Source organism: Triplophysa rosa, linkage group LG9 (assembly GCF_024868665.1).
Source record: "Triplophysa rosa linkage group LG9, Trosa_1v2, whole genome shotgun sequence".
Taxonomy (NCBI): Eukaryota; Metazoa; Chordata; class Actinopteri; order Cypriniformes; family Nemacheilidae; genus Triplophysa; species Triplophysa rosa.
Window position 1 is genome coordinate 26,214,494 of NC_079898.1, and position 22,645 is coordinate 26,237,138.

The 22,645-nt window shown below is 39.1% G+C and overlaps 1 long non-coding RNA gene across 2 annotated transcripts; it reads right to left on the reverse strand.

The window, feature by feature from the left end:
• Positions 1-3,226: 3,226 nt before the first annotated feature.
• LOC130558776 (uncharacterized) lies at positions 3,227-11,256 on the reverse strand. Of its 2 annotated transcripts, none has more exons than XR_008963494.1 (4): positions 10,861-11,256; positions 10,141-10,186; positions 9,913-10,038; positions 3,227-9,479 (listed from the first exon to the last, which is right to left on the reverse strand). It is a non-coding gene; the product is annotated as an uncharacterized LOC130558776 (long non-coding RNA). The 2 variants fall into 2 exon arrangements; XR_008963493.1 differs by having other exon boundaries at positions 3,227-9,484.
• Between the last annotated feature and the right edge of the window lie 11,389 nt (positions 11,257-22,645).

Below are 22,645 nucleotides of genomic sequence, written 5' to 3' on the forward strand. Positions count from 1 at the left end.
GTGTAACTTTTACAGAAAGTTAAGTGGTCAAAACAGTATAAACAACCTTTTTTCCGCTACGAAGAAGCAACAAAAAGGTTCTTACGGAACCAAACAACCACCCTTGATTTTGAAGAGTGTGTTTGGCTCTCAGCCGAGCGGAGAGTTCAGGAAATCTGTTTGAAAAAACTTCAGGCACATTTGCACACGTGTAGCAGTATTCATTCAGTATTCCTGGTGTCTTTCTAAGTATTTTACCAAGAAGAAAACCAAGAAAGTGTTTCATCATACAGGGTGAGCTCTGAGTTGCATCATACAGGCCTCAACGTGTGTGCGCTCCAGCTGTTTTTCTCCCTCAGCTGACTGACTCCAGACCTGCCCACACCTGACACGAGCTGTGCTTTGACTTCAGGGCCTCGGGGATGGATGAGAGGTGTGAACATCAGAAGAGAAGCACCTGCTCCTCCACGACCCATCGCAGCACATCTATAACACACTAAAGAAAGAAGCCTGCGAAGACTCGCACACAATCCCTCTCCTTTGTTTCCGCTTCACTTCCATATTCTTTCTCTGCGGTGCGTTTACCGGTTCTCCCCGAGGGCTTGTTAAGACATCGCCCAGGTCCGAAGCGAAGGTGGAGCCGAGGGTACGGATTGTTCGGAGCGGTTGTGGGGACACAGAAACGAAGCCTCGGGCTTTCTCTCAACAGGTATTGTAAACCGTCACAGGAGGGATTATGAAGAAGAAAGACGTTGAATGGAGGAGACGAGCCTCGCACAGGAAAACGCAAACAGTATTTGTGTCGCTTGTCATCGTTTTGGTGGTAATAATGTGTTTGTACTTTCACTTGCTTTTGTCTGGTCCGTGGGACGGTTACGCCTCGCTCCCTGTACTGTAACGTGTGCTTTTATCAACATTGTGTCTTCATGTTTGTTATTGTCGAGTAATGCCATGTTTCTGAATAACACGTCTGTGATTTTTAATGCAATATCAAAACTTGAGTGATCATACTTGAACAGGTTTGTAAATCTCTTAAACAATAAAAACCGTTTCAAACAGTTTGATGATAAATGTTTGAGTTTATACTGAGATCTTCAATCATATTGACTTTTGATCGCAGACTTGACAAATCTGAGCTCAGTTTGACACACTGTTGAGTTTTTGTGTAGTCAGGGTCAAACAGACGGGTCGGGCAGAAGGATCCACAGGGGATGAGTGGATTGTTTTCACTGTATCGTAGCAACACGGCTCTCCGCTGAGGAATCAAGATGGATGTCAAACAGCCAAAGAGACGTTTATCCAGTCTGCAGATCCCACGCAACCACAGCGACATGACAAACCGTCTGGAGAGAATATGCTGATTTCTGCCAAAACAACACAGAGATGTTAAAACATTGAAGAAGTAACGAATACGTCTGTGTTCACCTGACAGAGCAATTTATACCTTTCTACCTTTGATTTACCTTCAGATCTAACAAACACGCAACAATTCTGGTTAGATTAATAGAAATAAAATAAAATGTATTAGAAATAAAATTTACAAAGCTTATTTTTTATGAAATATTGCAGCGTTTATTGTAAACAGTTTACCGTTGACTCCTCCCCTTCGACTGTCAGTCTGCTGCCAGTTCCATTTCAAAAATGCAACAGCTGTTTTTATACATCCAATGAAATCGCAGAGAAAGGCGAAAGCCACACCCACTTTTTTTCTCATTCGAAATTCCATTTCACTCGGAAATGCGTCAAATCACGGAAGTAAAAACGATCACAACTTCTGGTTCACAGAGACTTTAACCAAATCATTTTGCACTCTTAAAAAGGTGCTACCAAAGGGTTTTTACAGCGATGCTATAGATGAACTTCCAAAGAATCATTTATTCAAAGAACATTTTATTTTTTTATTTTTGTAATTAAAGAACATTGTTCCACCACAAAGAACCTTTTAAAAAACAAAGTTTCTACGGATGTTCTTTATGGACCCATTTAGTCCTTCTGTAGCATCGTGAAGCAACATTTTGTATACCATGTATCTAATCACCACATTTATTTTTTCATTTTTCCTGCACTGTAAAAAAACGTTAATTTATAGAATTTCACTGTTATTTTTTTTGACAGATTTTTCACATATAACGTTAAAAAAACTGTAATTTTATGGAGTCGTGTATTTTCACAGAAAAATTTATGCAAATTTACAAGAAAAACATGGAAACGTAATTTTACAGGAAAAAAATATTTTACTGTATATTTCTGGCGCCCCAGCTGCCCTACTGTTTTTGTTTTTTTACGGGATTTTTCAGTTTTATTTATTTCTATATTGTATTTCTTATGTCTTTACCGTTCACATGTGTATTCTGTCAAGTTGCAATGCCAAATTGCTATAGATAATAAACGTAAATTTAACTGTACAGCATAGTGCAGTGATCATTGTAAATATATATATATATATTTTATCAAGGTAAAGCTGATGTTATTCATAAATATTGAACTAAATCGATTGAGCTAATGTTTCCAGTGCTCTCAGTTCAAAGTTTCATGTTAAAAAGAAGTGTCGTGAACATTGAAACTGACGTCTTATTTCAGCCAGTCGATGGTAGCAGAGGATTATTCTTGCATAATAATTCACAAGAAAGTATTAGTAGTAGAAAGACAGAACACTTTTTTGCATGGCTTGTCTTTTGGCTATAAGGGAACATGGAAAATGTGTAAGTCTCTGAAGAAACGGCCCTCGCGATACAATTAAAGTCTGTCATGTCGAGAGAATTCGACTCTGTTTCCAAGCCAGGCCTCTCAAATCACTTCCATGTGTGAGGGTTGAACAGAGAGGCAGATCTCGGCGGGTTGGCTTCGTCTGAGCGCTCCTGGCAGCCTGGTGAAGATTCCTGAAAGCCGGTGCAAGATGGCGTCACCCCAACGGCTCCCTGACTCAGAAGCCCAAGGGCGGCCTGGCCCAATCTCCACTTGGAAGAAAAAGCATTAGATGAAGGGTTTCTCCAGCCAGGAAATGAGTCACACTTTATTCATTTGCAGACGGGACCAGCCTCCTCCTCTCGCTCCCCAGGAGCCTCGTGACAACAACTCAACTTTCATTTCTCCACTCAATTATTTAGTAAAGGAGCGTCCGCTCTTCAAACGCCGGCGCCTCTGGAATGAGGCCATTCTCCTGTCGTTCCGCCTCGCTCGCTGTGTCTCAAAAGCTTTTGAGATTTCCAAAGCCAGCCCGACTTCATGATGTAACCTGACAGAACAGAGAACATCATCACACCTCTCGTTTCACAATACATGCGTTTACAAAACTAATTGCATAATGTGATCAATGTGATCAAAACATAAATAAATGAATGTGCTTTCAGATAAAACAGAGATGGAAATGGTTGTTTTGGAAGTGCTGAAGTATTACAGTCGATGTGTCAAGATCGGCGTCAGTGATGAATATATGAATCATGAACTGTCGTCAGCTCGTACACAATGCTTCACATCTTTAACATTTTACACTTTGAGGGTTTAGTAGTCACACAGAAAAGTAAATGAGCGTAGACTTTGTAATCAGACCTTTTTCTCCATCCGAAATTAAAAGTACACATTTGACGGCCAAACTCAACAACAAAAGTAAAATGTATGCGTTGTGTTTGTGGACATCAGGTCTGATCTTGAAAGAATTCACAACTATTTTACGGCAACTATTTTGGCACAAAACCAAATACCATAACGTACAAATAACGTAAAATTAAACTCAAAGCAATTTGACATCTAGTTATGATTTGCCATGACATTGTGTTGTTATATCCCGTTTATTTTCAACTAAAAGTTTTAAGCCAAGTAATCTGAAGTCACTCATTTGCGATTGCTTCGTTAATAAAAGCGCTGGTAAACATGGCTGAAACGGATGTTTACATGCTATCTAGGGTGTTAAAGGGGCGATATGACATGATTAAAAACCTTATTAACTTTTGTTTTTGGTGCAATTCAATGTATTTACACATTTAAAATGTTCACACACCGTACATTATTGTAGCTCCTCCATGACACGCCTTTCCAAAACTCATTGCTCTGGAAAGCGCAGCGGCTCTGATTGGCCGTTGAGAAGTGCGTTTGTGATTGGCTGAATACCACAAGCGTATGATTTAGATAGCACACTAAATCAAAAGCTAAACATGAAATCGTGTCCAATCACCCCTTTAAATGCAGGCCAGTTCTAGTCTAAAGCGACATCAAACGGTTTCCAAACATCACCTCATCATTGCCTGGCATCAGACTCACAGAGCAGATGGTTTTTCCACCACAATAAATCAAATGTATTCAATAAACCAACACTGACACGTTTGCATGCTCTACTGTTAGTAGAAGTATTCTTTTTTATTCAATCTAGGAGTTTTCCATGGGTTTAGCGTGCTCATTTCCCTCATCCGTCTGAAGATCCATCGCAACATCATGGGGCTGGTTGATGTCCTTAGGGCAACATCATGTTGATGTCAACATCAGATTTCAGAAATATGTTTGCAGTTTATTTTAAGTTTAATGTTCCAACCAGGATTAGGGGCTTCTAGACCATAGTTTTTCACTCATCATTTCCCTCTTATTTTAGGGGTAAGTTATGGCTAGGGTTGGGGTTTGGTGTGGGTTTAGGTTTTATTTATAAAAATGTTGTCCTTAGGTCAACAAAATATCTTGCCCTGAGGACATCAACCACTTGGCAAAATCAGGTCGAGCACATCATGGCGTCCTCACACAGCAATCCTTGCTATCAAACGAGAAAGAAAAGGAAAAAAAATGGCTACCAAGGGAACGGTGGCTATTCTGAGACTGCCGTGTGACAAGGGTTCACATTGACACGGTTTCCTAAATTAAGCTCGGCAGCCGCTCGAAGGGGGATGTTTGTCTCGCTCTCTATTCTTCTGCGCTCCGGTGTCATTGTTCAGACGGGAAACGCCTGAGAGACGTATTAGTTGACACACTATTTAAAGTAGGTTAAGGGCACACGGCAGCCTACAGACTAAACCGCCCCGTCCTCTTCAGCCATCCACTGAGAAACAATCAAATCCTTTGGCTAAATTCACAGATGTGTTCGCTGTAAGCACGTTGTCAAGCGGTCGCCGTGTTAGCGGATTCTGTCACTAAGAAACACAATAAATCTTCACATGATGTCACACAACGACTATTTGAGATTAAACAATCACTTTTGACCTCAAAAGGGAAAATTCTGTGTCTTTAAAAGCTCAGAATACATTATTAGAGTTTTGTTTTTTAATGTCATGATTTCATTGTCTCAGATTCATAAGTACAGCAAGAATATACTTTTAAATTAATTTTTGTGATTTTTTATTCCTATACAATAGATTGAGATATTTAAAGATGACCCCATAAACACACACACACATATATATATATATACACACACACATTGTAACAGATATATATTTAACAAAGGATTGACATCAATCAACCAGGAACACATAAATGGAGAGCAAATGCAAACTTTTGTTGAAGTCTCATCTGCGTCTCAGATATTTCTCCTGAGAGTCACAATTGTCACAAATGTCATAGAGTTTGAGAAGAGATGTCAACAATGTGTCAAACTGAGCTTAGATTTGTCAAGTCTGCAATCAAAAGTAAATATTACTAAAGATCTCGATATGAACTCAAACATTTCCCATCACATCCAGATTATTTGACCTCTACAATCTACATTCATTTACACCTCCTTACTCTTCGTGTGTTTCAACATTTACTGTTTGCTTATTTCGCCTGAACAATTTTACAGTAACTGAACGTCTGAGACTTAAGGCTAAATACACTACAAGACTTTTGCTCAGATTTTGCCCAGATTTTCAGTCTGGACTTGTTGCAGAAAGTCTGTGCCAGTCTGCAGATTTGATCAGTTAGTGTGTTTCTATCTGAAACTTTCACAACGTCTGCAAGTGTATGATGTGTACAGTAGTTTAAACTTGTACACTTGTAGTGTATTCCAGCCATTAATGAACATACTGAAACAAAACATGTGAGCACTAACATCCTCAAGGCTGAACAAATTTATTGAATGAACGTTTTTAGTGTTCAAATGTGTGCACTGTATGTTAAAACTGTACAAGGAAAATATTTGAGTTGAGAGATGTTGCCATTTTTCTTCCCTACGGGGAAATATGCAATTCATGTTTGGATCTGACTTGGATCATTGTGAGCACAACTGACACCATTAAAGAAAAGAGGAAAAGTCAAATCCTGTTTCATCCAGCTAATGTGAGTCAAAAGAGCGGTTGCTCAAGCTTTCACACACACACACGCACACACACACACGCACACACACACCACAGCATTAATTCCAGGAAGCAGCTGGACCGCATGATGATGATGGCTTCTATCTCCACTGTGAATCACAGCTCTGTTTTGACTCCTGCGTTTTTTCTGGCCTCAGATCGGGGCACGGCTGCGTCTCCAGAGGGCGGGAGGACGGAGATAAGCAGTGACAGGATGGTGACGGTTTATTACACGGGTGCGGGGGGATCATTTGAGCCCCGGACGTGTCCAGACGCAACACCCGCGCATGCTTATTGTACTGCAGCTGCACTTGAACACAGATGGGAGAGAAAGAGAATTACAAACAGCATGTGAAGTATGAGACATCACTCTGTGAGATTTCAACAGTAACACACTCATGATGGGTTGGGCGGGGAGGAGAAATTATTACATGAGCAAATAACTTAAAGTGTTACAATCAAAGCAGAAAATATTAATGGTTTAATTGTCAAGCTGGAAATGAAAGGTCATGGTAAACACAATGCATTGTGGGTTCTCTGTTTGAAAAATGTGCCGTATTTAATGCATACAAAAAGTTAATTTGTTTGTTTTTTCAATACTCTTTACCTTTTAATGTTTACTTTAATAGTCCGGCTTTGTTTGTTTTTAAGGTACACTATAGACAATTAACATATGGAGTGACAGTAAATTCAAGTCACATACACTGTAGAGAGAAATTTAGAGCTGGTTGGCTTTTTGAAAAAAAAGAAAATAATATAGATAAGGAGGTAATACTAGTACACTGTAAAAAAGTTCAAGTTGTTTCAACTAATTATTATTTAGTAACTCATTTTACGTTCACTCAATTTCGGTCTCCAAAGTGTTACTTGAATTGTTATTTTTTAGTTGGCCCAAACTTGACTCAAACATTAGAAAGTATGTTTGCTCAACTAGTTTTATAGTTCATTCAACTAAAATGTTTTAATCTGTACTTTTTTTAACTGCAGCAAATTCAGTTAAAGTTTTAGCATTAATTCTATGTGTTTTATGTTATTTAAACTAAGATTTATAATTTGATTATCATAACTTCACATCACATAAAAAAAGAAGACAACCCAATCGCCTTTATTTTCGAATAATCTGCATTAAGTCAAGTATACGCATGCGACATTGTAGACGAAACGGAACAGTCACGTGAGATAAATATTTTTTATTAAGAACATTCAATTTCAAAGATTCAAGCCTATGAGTTTAAGAGTTGAATATGGGATATATGAAAACCAGGACGTCAGGTCTCTAACACGCACACGTCGACTCACGTAGAATGCACACTCGGCGGGCTGCTTCGATTTTGCTCGCTGGGGAGGGGGTGAGAGGGGATTTCTCTTTGGGGGGCTACCGCAGGGGAAATGTAATAGGTCGACGGCCTTGCAATGGAATGGCGGAAATCCTGCTGTGATTGTGTTGTGTTTGCTCATGCACGGAAAGCTTTTAGCTCAGGAATGTGACCTACATTCTCTCCTTCAGCTTGCTTCTCTTTCTGAGGCCGAACACTGAAAACACACACGAGGTCACCCCTTCAAGAACTTCAGACACCATGTTAAATCATTCAGACGGGTGTAAATGGTTTACTCTTAACCCGGACTAAACATCTTAAATGTTTTTCTGAAAATATTGTAACGTGATTGTCATGGCTACACCACTAGACACAACCACAATGCAGGTGAATGTTTGCAATAGAAAAAGCCATTTTCGCATCTGAAGTGTGACGGTAATGAGAATGCGGAGGTAGGAAAGAGTTAAGAGTGTAAGAGGGTGGGACGTGTGCTGACTCACAGCATTCAGAGACCCATCATCCCATTCTGTGGGCAGGGTTGAGAGACAGCATGTGGCAGCCGGCCTGCTTTTACAAGAACAACACCAGAACAAAAATACTCTCGAGTTCAGTGAACTCTGAACATGCCGCACACACACACATGCAAAAGATACAAACGCGCAAGCCAACACACCCTATCATGACTGTTTAAATGAGAGTTTTGAGCTGTTCCTTTTATCATCTGCAGGAATTGTCGATCATTTTGAAAAGCATTAGCACATCACTTCCACAACAAACACATTGTTGGTCCTGGAACAGCATTTCAACCAATCAGATTGTAGGATTAGGTTTGGGGTCAATGTTGGATTTAGGACGTGGTTGAAGGCTTCTATATCAATCTTCTATTTCTTCCTTCTCTCCTCCATCTCTTTCTTAATCCTGTTATCTTGAAGTGTGGGTCAGGACTGATGTCTCGACCCGTTCTCATTGATCTGCGTATAAATAACACGCTGTTGCAATATCGTGTAATACGTACACCAACGTTCAATTTTGCGTGCATATGATACGCCAGTGTCAGCGTGCACCTCGGTGTTGAAAAGTACATGGAGAGAAAACACAGAAAAAATACCGTTTTGTATAATATGCATGCAAAAATAGGCGTATTGCATGCACGCAAATTGAACTTTGGCGTACGTATTACACGGCGCATGTTATTTCTACGCAGTTGATGAGAATGGGTTGCATGTCTCTGTGAAGTCTGTAAGAAGGATGCGGATCTGCAGAAGTACTGCAAACAGCTTCTCATATATTATTTGTTCATCACAGAAATCTTTTGTTCATCAGTCGTGAAATCGAAACTTTATTTTTGTCAGTAAAATGCAAAGGACTTCATTTGGACAACTTTAAAGGCGATTTTTCTTAATATTTTGATTTTTTTTGCACCCTCAGATTCCAGATTTTCAAATACTTGGATCTCGCCCAACCATCGTCCTATCCTAACAAAACACATATCAATGGAACGCTTATTTATTCAGCTTTCATATGATGGGAAAATCTCGATTTCAAAAAATTGACTGGTTTTGTTGTCCAGAGTCAAAAACCAGTGGGTCAAAGTAAACTTCGAGTTGACGTTATGTTATGAAATGTAGGTTATTATTAGTAATGTGAGCTGTTTCTTGTGTTTCATTGCATTGTATTTGTGTGAGTTTTTCATTTTTCAAAACATTTTTTGTACGAAATTATGACAAAAAAAGTGTAACTCAATCTGTGCACCAGTCAACAACCGCTGGCATACATTTATTGAATAAAATAAAAGAATGCATATAAGAACAATGTAAACAAGAACAATGTAAACTCGTGTGCGAGAGTGAACTTCACCTGTGATCGCACTGCTGAATCCGTCCAGAAATCCCAGCATGTTTCAAATGTGACAGCGTGTTCATTCCTGTCATGTCTGAGCTTCTCCACGTGTCATGTCACACACCCAACATGATGATGTAAGTGCCAAACAGTGACAAAATCATACATTCAATCACAATGACAAAATCACGTGTCATCAATAATTTTCGATGTGATGAAACAACACTGCGACATGTTACATGCTTTTATGGACATATCGAGAAATTGGAAATGAAGGAATGAATTCTGGACAATGTAACGGTGCAAATATAAACTAAATGGGGCAATGCATTTTTAAAAAGTAGAGGAAAATGTATTTGTTATTTGGTAGAAGCTCGACAAATGGACGGGTGTGTGACATCATGCCATCATTCTTAGACACTACAAACAAAATCTACACAGGCTAACAGAGAATATGATCCAGACAACAACCGTGTCCTCGATTCTGTGCAAAGCTGGCATTTGTTTCGCAGGAGAAACTCATTTACCGTGTGCCACATGGAGCGAAGTAAACGGAGATCTATCCTCAATCACATCCGCTTCTCCAGCGAGTCAGTCCACGCACCCCGCCGAGCCCGTAATCTCATCTGCTAGCAAACCGGCCTCAGAAAAAACTGTAAATAGACGTCAATTATCCGGCTCAATGGTGGGAACTCCCCGACCTGTTTATCATCTTCACTTTTGAAAGTGCAATGATGTGTTTTTGATCTGCTTACATGCTGAAGCAATGAGCCACATCAAACAGCAGTGATAACACAGCATCTGAAAAACAGACATCACAACATCACAACACACACAAATGCACAGATAACAAGTTTTAAAAAAAGACACAATTTTCTCAAGAAGCAATAAGATTTGATGGAGAGCAAACAATCAGTTTCTCAATTTTTTTTAAAGAAATCTCAACAACATCTCACACGATGCTCATAAAAGCAACAGTCTGGAATTAACACCCAAATATCTGTCAATAAAATCACATTGCATCTAGACTGTAGCTCTACACTTTACTCTTTTCATCAGCAAATGTCTCAACTGTTTCTATTTTTGTTTGGGAGAAACAACCAAGATGCGGCTAAAAACTCACAAATTCTAAGAAAATAATAGTTGCGTTAAAATACAGTAAAATTAAGAGACGAATAAGTGATACTCATCAGTATTGTCTTTGACGCTTCTAAAAGTTAAACTTCTATCAGATAAAGGACAGAAACTGACGGATGAAGGTGCGGTGTTGAAAATGATTTCACATTAACGTGTAACCTTTCGTCATTTTATCATTTAAGCAAAAACTCCCTGCGAGGACTTTCTGAAGGATGTCTGTCGTTTACAGAGCTGATGAGATGTGAAAGGTCACAACATTAACATTAGTCATCTCCAGAATAGAAGAGGTGAGATATTAAAACAGAAACCTAATAAAACAAACAAAAAAAGTTACTTACTGATATTTGTCCAAACAGTCATTATCACGAGGCAGTACGCATGTTTGCAAAAGATTTTAACCTACTTTAATTGACTTTAATTGAATTCTACTTAAATGAGTTGGAATTGAAGTTCAATAGATGAAAACATGTAAGAATGATTAAAGTATTCATATAACAAGACATATTATGTGCATCAGTAAAGCAGTTAAGAGCAGCTTCTGCGTTTTAAAAATGAAACTCGCAGAACTTCCCCTGGGTGGAAAACAAAGCTCTCGAATCAAGCTCTCTGAGCGAAGCCCGTTATATAAAGCTGTGGACGTGCCAGCGTCTTGTGACCCACTTACACTCTCTGAGCTTCCAAATTCCCCCTTGCAATGAAAGAAGAGAGTGAAATATACCAGCTGACCTCCAAAATCACATCAAACACATTTAATGCATGCTTCAGATGTGATGATGAGGAGAACATGAGATGAAGATGAAGAGTGCGTGTGCGACTGACTCATGGGGGATCACCCGTCTCATAGCTTTCATGTCCGTCAGGGCTATTTTCTGCCGTACTGAACCCAACACAGTACTGCATGAGAAAGACATCCAAATTTGACATGAATTTTTGAAATTTCACTGTGACCAATGAACTAAAAGAGATGTTTTGTCTGCTGTTGCCTTAGCACAGATAAAGAACATAGATACACACACACACACAAATGCTTCATTTGCAGCTGTTTCAATAGGCCGCTATTTGTAAGTCGTCCGCCATATTGGAACAGTCAAACAACCTGTCCACACCAGACGTGAACGCAACGACACGACAAATGCCTTGGTCTTAATGGTGGACAAAATTGTAAATAATAATGTGTTCTAATGTGTTCTATTGTCATTTGTCGTGTCGTGCCCGGTGTAGACACGGTAAGGGCATCGTGAGATTTACTGTGCATCTACAATTGTAGTTATACACAACATGTGTAAATATCAATGTGTTGTTGTGCAGACCAAAACATTATAATCGCTAAACTAACACAAAACAACAAAAGGAAGCGTTTGCTAACTCAACATTAAAAAGTGAGTGTAGTTCAAAAACCTGTCATTTTGAGGCAATGCGTATAAAACACAAAGCAACACATTCTCACGTATTGTAAGATTGTTATATTTCTTTGTGAAAATCTCTGCGGTTATATCTTTACTGTTTGAAGTCAAGACAAATTAAAAAGCAAATGAAAGCAGAATTGTTATGTTAAAACAATGTTTTTCAAATTTCATAAGATTTCTCTACAATAAGCTTACTAAAACAATTTTTTATCTCAGGTATAGACAGTTTTATCTTAACAACATAAACAAACGTTATCGGCATGCACACTTTTGTGACCCTAACTTGACTTCCGGAACACATTCACAAACAATAGAGTGCCTGTAGATTAAAGTGAAAGTGAAAAAAGTGAAAAGTGAAAGTGACCTATTAGTCAGATATGGTGACCCATACCCGAAATGTGACCTCTACATTTAACCCATCCAGAGAGTAGTGAACACACGCATAGCAAGTGGTGACCACACGTACACCCGGAGCAGTGGGCAGCTATAACTGCAGCGCCCGGGGAGCAAGTAGGGGTAAGGTGCCTTGCTCAAGGGCACCTCAGTCGTTACCCGCCGGCCCTGAGGATCCAACCGGCAACCTTCAGGTCACGAGTCCGACTCTCTAACCATTAGGCCTATAACCATTAGACTATAACAGACAATAACAGACAATATTTCTGATAACAAGCAAAAGAACCGTTACTTGGCTAAACTTGTCTCTCCAATATTTTGACTTTAGACTGCGATACCAAGCTCAACCGCTAGATGTCAATGTACCATACGCTTTCTTTAAATGCGACCAAACTACCCATTCAACAAATTGTTTATTTAAAGTCTGTGTGAACCAAAAGTTGCGATAGTTTTTACTTCCGTATCTTGACGCATTACCAAAATTGTGGGCGTGGCTTTCGTCCTTCTCTGCGATTTGATTAGATGTATAAAAACAGCCGTTGCATTTTGAAATGGAACTGGCAGCAGACTGACAGTTGAAGGGGAGGAGTTAACGGATGCTCCGCCCAAGCCGTCTAACATACGTCATTTAAGATGGTTCGTCATTACAGGAAGGAAGTGCATTTTCAGATTTTAACTGAAGATTATGAGGGCACACGAATTTTGAAAAGAGAATGAGCCACATTGATCAACTATTTACAATAAACGCTGCAATATTTCATGAGAAAATAAGACATCGTAATTTTTAATTTCACTGGGACTTTAATAAAATGAACACAACAAAATTCAACAAATCGTTTTTAATACAATTATTATACAGTAAAATAATGATACAAATGAATGTTAACATAAATTAAATAAAATATAAATAGATCTATTATTAGACACTAGCCAAACACAAACCAGAAGTTAACTGGGGGTCAGGCGCGCGTCCGATGAAACTGTCCATAGAGGCAGGGCAGAAGCAGTCGATATCTTCTTTCAGTCAGGAATCGGGCCCCTGTAACAGTTACACATTGGCAGGAAGTTACACAACACAAAACTGACTTCCAAAAGCCACAAACCGCTCAGTGCTGATGCAGGGAGATTAAATGACGGATGCTTCCGTGTGTACTGTATGAACAGGCTGTCGCTGGTGTGTCAGGAGGGGGATATACAGCCCTCCAGGCAAAAACCTGTCAGAGGAACACAACATCACACCGAGACGCCGCCAGCAAAACATCTACCTTTAGAGATGTAAAGAGAGAAAACAACGCAACAGTGATGGAAAGATTGATTAAAAACAGAGATTCAACACAGAACCAAAAGGGCTTATGATATGGAAGCAAAAAATGTTTTTAAAATCAAACATTAAAATACGCAAATAGAAAAATAACATGTCTGTTGCTCATCAGTAATGATGGAAAACACACAGCGCTCAATACAAACTATACAGTGTGCTTATTGTGGTTGAGATCCACAAAGTGTACATTGTTGTTTATCTGACTTTGATCTTTGATAACTATGCACAAATACATGGTTAGTTGCAGTTATGACTTGCATTAGTGTTTTTCCCTCTGCAGACCTGCAACCCTCAGTTAAAAAGTAATAAATGACATTACTGCGTATTGTACTGTCAATAAATAATGGGTTTGGCATTTAGCGTCAGTCCTTCAACTGCAGACACAAGATAACCTTCAGAAAAATAACAACCACACATTTCTGGGTCGTTACCTGATTTGCATAAATAATTTTGTGAATTGGGAGACAGCGTGTGTAAATAACAATTACAGCGAACGTAATTCATCTTTGCTCCTACGTGCAGCTCACCAGAAATAATCCATCCCAGCATGCGAATGCACTGTAAATCAGCGCAAAGCAAGTAAATGTGGGAGTGTTGTCACTCAGTTCAACGCCCGGAGCTGTAGATTTCTCCTACGTAACCCACTTTCACAAGATCCTGACACATGAAAGATGTGCTGTGCCTACAAAGCGTGCCATCTCTGAAGAGCATCATCAAAAGGATGCTGCTCCGATTCCCTCGGTTGCCATGGAAACAGCTCACTTCAGGGAGGCCGTGGGAGGCGGGCATGTGCTTCTGTGCAGCTGGTCGTCATGGAGACTGATACGGCAACTTACATAAGTATTCACTGCGCGGTTTGAAGCCATGATGAATTCAACGCCAGCTATGTCTCCTCGGCTGGAATGAAAATAATGTCATTGAGTGAGGACGCTCGTGTGCCGCCCACGTTAGCGTCAGTCAAGGTCGAGCTAGAGTTTCTCTGGCAGCTGCGCGTGCAGCAGATGACCACCAAAAGAGCCAAGGTGATAATTACATGTTATGCGTCCAGTTTCTCCAAACTACTAACTAAACTACCATAGCTCAGATGCTTTTAAAGCACTGTCGCTTTACTTTACAAATGACGCTATAGCTCAGCTTCCCAGATAGAGAGAAAAATCACAGATGAGATCTTTTTAATGTCTCAATTATTTCTCCCAGATATCAAACGGAGAGCAAATGGAAACTCTTGCTCAAGTCTCAGATATTTCTCCTGAGAAAAAGAGTCGGGAATCTCACAAATGTCTCCATTCAAAAAATGACTCATCGGCTGAATGTAATTTAATGACATGGCAAATTTCCACGCAAAATTATTGCATCGCTATAGCTTTATGTAATCACGTTTGTGGAATGCTAACTCAAATTTTACTCATTAATCCAAGTACGTTTACTATCATTACATATGTCACGTTTACATATTCTCCAATGAAACAAAAATACATCTGTTGAATATATAATGTTTTCATTGACCAGAAACGAGCAATTTATGGTCATCTAATGATTGCAATGGGGTTTAGGGCATAAACTCAAATTGTACTTATTAATCCAAGGAACCCTCCTCTCATCATATGTACAAACCGGACAATTTGACATTCTTCAATGAAACAAAAAACATCTGTTTGTCAGTATATATTATTTTCCTTTATCTAAAATGAACTAGTTATATTCATCCACAGAATGTCCGTGTGAGTTTTTTTTGAGTGTAGAGTTTCAGAAGGATTTGTCAAGTGTGCCGTCAGAAGATCTCCACATGAACTCAAACATTTCTCATCAGATTGACCCAAATCCACATTATTTTACCTCTACAATCTACATTCATTTTACACCTCCCTACTCTTCACGTAGGGAAGATGTCTCAACCAATAAGAAGATTCACAATGAAAAAACTTCCTTTTTTAACACATGATGGTATACGACCATAAGAAATTCACCCGCTGTCATTTAAAACATGACTCTGTATGAGCACTTATTAACATTACAAAATTACATAATACTGTAAGTAATCAACAGACGTGTGACCGACACATGAAACAAACACGGGGCTGTTTTAGTATTATTCCGCGGTCACGCTTGACTTTTCATTCCATTGACTTCCATTCATACGCATGCGAATGCGTCGGACCGGAAACGCGAGCCCGTCCCAAGATATTTCCAAAGCCCTTTTAAAAGGAAAGCCTGCATTAGGCAAAAAAGCGTAACGGCTAATGCTAACGCCCTAGCTTCAGCGGAACGCAGGATGCTAGTTTTTTGAATGGATGTCTATGGGTTTTGTTAGCCGTTACGAGATCTCCAATTGAAAGTATTACAGACCCTCCCATCTCTATAATAAGAATATAGCCACGGTCACACTTGACTTTGACACATGTCGCATTTCGCTGCGTAGCAAAGTTCAAGTTCGGTCAACTCTGACCTGCAAATTCGCATCACGTGAGACCAATAGAAGATCAAAACGTCACAGCGTGACCTCTGGATACAGAAATGTAAAAGATGGAGGAATCGCTCCTGTCCATTTTCGCTGCACCGTCCGAACGAATTTCGCACGCTCAAAATCTAGTCAGACAGCGGAATTAGCCATATGGGTGCGCAGTTATTTCAAATCTGACATCCAAACTTACACACATGTAAAGTGCTTTCATTACACTTTAACGTCTAAGTATGCACGAGTCAATTGCATTCTATTTGTTGTATTGATTTCTCTCTGTTCGTCATGACAACAGACCTGTAAGATTTTCTCTGGTCATGATTTAAAAAGCGCAGCGCTCGGTGTTTGAATGAGACGGACCATGTGCTTCATGGTCTCACTGCAACCTCTGAAACTTTGAGGGAGAAAATAAACAAGTCAGTTAGAAACCACAGCGTGACCAACGGTCTGTGTCATACGACGCGGAGGGAAGTGGTGGTTTATACTCAGCGTGGCCAGTGGCCTCTCCGCTCAGACTTCCTTCTGTACGCGTTTCCTTTAGCGCGCGCGCTTCCACACTCCGGCCGAAGAATACACTGCGATCTGCTGCCAAGCAGGAATGAGAATGCATTACTGTACGCGGATGATGAAGCGAGCAGGAATGCACCAAAACAAAAGCAGACGCTGGGTGTGACCCGACACAAACGCGAGCACTTCTGAGAATGTGACGTTTGTGTGAATGCGCTCGTGTGCTGGTTCTCATAACACTCTCCTTTAACCGCCTGTCACCTTCGTAAACTCCCAGTCAACAAACCGCTCTCGGCGGTACCAGGAAGTTGACCCGATGTTGTTGTGTTTCAAACAAAGGAAGAGTTGTGAAACCAAACAAACACTGGCAACGAGTCAAGACAATTTGTGGAAGCGAGGTAAAAGAGTTGCGTGTCGGTTTGACTTTGTTGAGCTTGTTAAAGCTACGCTGAACTATATTGTGAAAGAGTAACACGGCTGTGAAGCCAAATAAGACTGCTTGAGACTGAAAAGAAGGGTTTGTAGCGATACTTTAAGCGCTCTGCACATTATCTGACCTGCTATGACGTGACCGTGTCATCGCATTGCCCTCGAGTTACGCAACAACGACAATGTGACTCCAACTAAATGGGGCGAGCCCCAAACTGTCTTGACAGGGGAGATACAGAGACGGTGTAGATGTTTATCTGGACGGCGCCCGGGGCCGTACGCAGCAAGTACTGGCAAGAGGAGCATCGTGTCAACAAATGCCGACAAACCCGTTTAACAGTTCAACACTTATTTGGCTCCACATTTATCGGAAAAATGTAGGTTAGGTGTCATGTGCGTGTTGCAATAACACAGCGTAGGTCAGACACATACAGTAGTAAAAGAGACAAAGTGTACAGTTCCCTCACACAGGCATTCATTGGTGTGATGCTGAATCTGAACAACAAACCTCGGTGCTCATGCAGTTAAATGTTATCGCTCAGTAAGATTCTCTTTAATGTGTTGCTCCGTCATGACCTGAAAGAGAAGCAGACGAAAGCAAAGGGTTAAATAGGCCTAAAAGACTGTCAGTCAGTCTAATAATCAATAAATCAATCAGATCTGCTCTGAACTTGCCAACAGCATCTCTCGTTCACACATTTTATTTGCTCCGAGTCCAGTTTGGTTGCAAAATATGACCAGGGTTTACTAAAACAAAAACTATTAAAAGATTTCTGTTCGTTGAAATCAACTAAACTAATGGCATACATTTCCGTTGATTTGAAAAAACTTTAAGCAAAAATGAGAAAAGTTGCCTTAGCAATAAACTGAAAAAAATTGAGGCACCACAATAATTGACTATACGAATAAATAAAATCTACTATAACTGAAATAAAAATACTGTAAATCTATGTAGCAATATTTAAAAATAATAATACAAAAGCACATGATTAAATAAAAACACGAAAACCAACAATTTGAAAATAAAATCTAATTCAAAATATGAATAAAAAAAAGTTTTATGCACGCATCGAATGTCTGACTGGGTTGAATTTAAACTCCTTAAACTTTCCATTATGTGTCAGGAATGTAAATAAATGCAGGAAGATTATCATGGATACTTCATGAAGCTCTTGTACATTTAAAGAAACGATTGGATTTTTTGGTAATGGTAAAAATGGCTTGCATTAATACGTTCCGAGTCTGTATTAGTACAAACTTTATTAGTTTACACCAAAAATATTGAAACCATTTAATGTGAGATTATTTTCCTAACATCTTCCTCATCGTAGATGTTTTGGTTTACGTCGGACCGTTGGGTCCAGTTGACACAAAGCAGATGGATGTTCCATGTTTCGCTGTGCTCTGTTTAACCCCAGTTTTCCCACGCTGCTTTGCGTATGTAATGTGAGTTACTGCTCTGCAGGACTTCAGTCATATCTCATTCTCTATTTCAGATAAACATCCCCAGTGGAAAAAGAAAACAGCTCTGTGGAAACGCTTTCATCATGACACTGAAGTGTCCCATCGAGATGCAAGCTTACATTCACGTGCTTTCACAACTGTACGTGTGGAATATGTGAGAGACTTTCACTTTTATTACTGAAAGGATCTTCGAAGAACTGAAGCTCGGAAAAACTAAAACTATCCAAACAACCGAAGCCAAGGTGAATAGCTGAGGATGAGGAATAGCTCAATCTCTCTCTGAAGTTTTCTCATGTTACCAAACAAACGGTGCAGTATGTTGAATAAGCTCAAACCTGTAAGAAAACACATGGCAGGAATATAATATGTGTTGAGCGTCTGGGGAAAAAGACTTTCTATCATCCACGTTTCAGGAGGTTTTATTCTTCATAATACGCAATTCAAAACTGAGGGTTTGGCCAAGTGTTGGAAGAATAAAAATGAGTTTTTCCTCCTCTGTGAGTAACTAACACACTATCATTTTACCCTCACTGCAGCTGTAATTGTTTTACCTTCAGTTACACAAATTCATTTTAAACATTGTGTTGCCATCGTAACAACACTTCAGGCCAAACCCAAACTTCCCATGATGCACCTGGCAGCACAACACAACCCTGCTCTCTGTGAAACAGGCTTCCAGACACATTGATGTACGCGAGTAAAACTGGTCAAAGTCCAGAGTCTGTTAAACAGTAGAGAAGAGTGACTAACGTCAAGTCATTACTGATAAGTCTGAGCCAATGATTACAAGCCCTACCAGGAAACAGAGATAAATCCGCCTCTTGGTAACAGGCCGCTCCCGTAATCTCCTCTCTCTTCATTTATCTCTCTTCTGTTTTTAGAGAGCGGAAAGTCAATAGGATTTGATTGCGGCAACGACTTCTCGCTCAAAGCGCATGTCTCCTGCGCTCGATGACTTTGATCTCGGGTGGAAGCAATGCTGGTTTACTGTCCCTCTTATCTCAACGAGGTACGAAGCAAATCAATCGGCACGGATTCTGTCATAACAGGCAAAAGAGACGAGCGTGCTGATGTAACATGTGCTTTAATGTAAACTGATCAAAATGACAGAAATCACTACCATGAACTGAGATCAGCTTCATGAAAATGACAAAACAATTGATTAAATAGTCCCACGTGAAAAAATACTATAGTATATTACAGATAATATATTGTACTTAAAATTACAGTACAGTACAGTATTTACTTGGTAAGATTAAATACTACCGAATACTATAGCATACTATTGTGTATATGTCAGATTACTTTAGTAAATACTATTGTGCACAACACTATTTTCTACAGTTTGCTGTGCAGCGGCTAATGCTACAGAATACCATAGTATACTATAATATACTACAATTTACCACGGTTAATCCAACTACTATAGGCAATACTACAGAATACAGCAGCACACCGTGATATACCGCCGTTTATCCATCTACTGTAGTTAGTACTACGGAATACCACAGTATACTACGATTTACAGCTGTTTATCTATTTACTTTAGTTAGTACTACAGAATGCCACGGTATACTGCTATTTGCCACGGTTTATCGGCTTGCTATACTTCGTGCTACAGAATACCACGGCATAGTTGATCAATTTGCTATAAGCTGGTGCTACAGAATACCACAGTATACTGCGGTTTATTACGATTTATCCATTTGCTATAGTTAGTACTACAGAATACCAAAGTATACTGCGATGTACAGTTGTTTATCTATTTACTTTGTTAGTACTACGGATTGTCACGGTATATTGCTATTTACCACGGTTTGTCGATTTTGCTATGTCTTCTGCTGCGGAATAACACGCTATCGTGCAGTTTGCCGCGCTTTATCTGTCTTCTGTAGCTAATGCTTCAGAATACCACAGTATACTACGGTTTACCACAGTTTATCCATTTGCTATAGCTGTTACTAAAGAATACCACAGCATAAGGCGATTTACTGCGGTTTACCCATTTGCTCTAGTTAGTACAAGTGCCACAGTATATGGCAGTATACCACGGTTTATTCATTTATTATTGTTAGTACTAAAATATCTCTGTATATCTCTGTGATTTACTGAAGTTTTTCCATTTACTATAGTTAATACTACAGAATTTGCCGCGGTTAATCAACTTACTATAGTTTATACTACAGAATACCACAGTATGCTGCAATTTGCTACAGTTTATTATAGTTAATACTGTAGTATACTTAAGTATTTTTCATGTGGGATATATTAAGCTATACACATACTTGCACTTTATAGTTCATTAAATTAAAGCAGTATGAATTTTAAGTCAACTAACATTAAATGTTAAAATTCTGTATTCTTCATTTATGTATAAACGTTGTGTACGCACAAAAATGCGATGAAATGTGAACGTAATTTTCCACGCACACATCAGGATTTATAAAAAATCAGCTTTGAGTAAAGAGAACTGAGGTGAATTGTAAATGTGTTCTCAGCTTTGTTGTATAGTAAACACTGCCCAGCCCTGATGGGAGTCTAAAAACCCTTATGAAGTCACACACACACACATACACACACACACACCGTATGAGCTTTAAGTTAACATGGGCTTTTATCTGATGGAGTGTCCCAGACTGTCAACAAGCAGCTATTTTTGGTTTGGTCTTGGTTTATCCGTCTGTTGTCGGAGCGCTGGCTCAGCAGATTAGTGAGCGGTGGAGGTGATGCATGGAAAGCGAGGGGCGTGGATAGATGACCTTTGACATCAGCACAGCTCTGCTCTCTGAAGTGAGATTAAAACCAGAAAGGGTAAAGGTCTGTTCTTTGACACACTATTAAACTCAACATGAAATCTGTATTGACCCGGTTTACTTTCTGAGTGATTCACTGGAGCACATTATTCCTCAGAAAATGTGGTCTGAAAGTACATAAAAAAACTGCACATCATAGAAAGGCATCACATCATCAGTTTGACTTTTAACTTACCAGTGTATTTTCATTAAAATGCAAATGAGGAGACTTTGGGACACTTTCTTTGCTATTCGCTACACAAGTGCTTGTTTACTCGCTGGCTTCTCTCTTGCTTAAGGGTTTGGCTTTTTAAAATGCTATACGCACCCTTCAAGCGTTAAATTACTACACTTCACGAGTTTGAGGCTTTTGACTTTGAGGACGGCCCGAACATTTCTCTGACTTCAAAGAAATCTGCTGCACAAACAAACACATTCACAGGGATTTGGTTGAGGATGTTCAGCGGTTAATAAAACAGCATAGAGAACGAGTTTATGATTCATGTCTCGCACGCTTTATCTCTTAATAAATTATTGAGCTGTTGCTGTGAGGTTTAAAGTCCTTCTGAAGTCAAAGAGAGAACCTTCTGATGACTGATGACAGTCTGAGACTGATGACAGTCTGCTTCTCAAACACTGACAACAACAACACAAGAGAATCATGCGTGTACAATACTGGAATTACATTATATACATACTCTGATATTCTTTATTTAAACATAAATATAATCAGATGTTTAATTTGCAGAACATATTTCAAGATATCTTCTTTTGTGTTCAGCAGAATGAGCAAAGTCATAAAGGTTAAAGGATGTATAAATGATGAAAGAATTGTTATCCACAATCATTTTACGGTACTTTTTTGATCGTGTTCCATTTTTTTTTTGTACCCTTACAGAGATTTCACCCAATTTACGCTGCTAACCAGTGTTGGGTGGAACTAGTTACTAAGTAATTAGTTACTGTAATTTAATTACTTTTCCCTTGAAAAGGGGATTACTCTATTTTTTCTGTAATTTAATTACAGTTACTTCTGATGTAATTGAACTAAATACTGTGTAATATATTCAATAGTGGAGATGACATCAAAATTATAAATCTAAAATTATAAATCTAACTTTAAAATGTTTGCTTTTGTGTATCCTTCTCACATTTGTATACTTTGGTCAATTAAAAAGAATAATTTATGTAGTTATTTATTATTTATTTCAATGAAGTAAATAAGCTGTTTCATGTCTTTCCTTGAATCAATTCTAATCAAGGTTGATGTAGGATATAGAAAGTAATTAGTAAGTAATTAAATACTTTTTGGAGAGAGTAATTTGTACAGTAATCTAATTACACTATTGAATA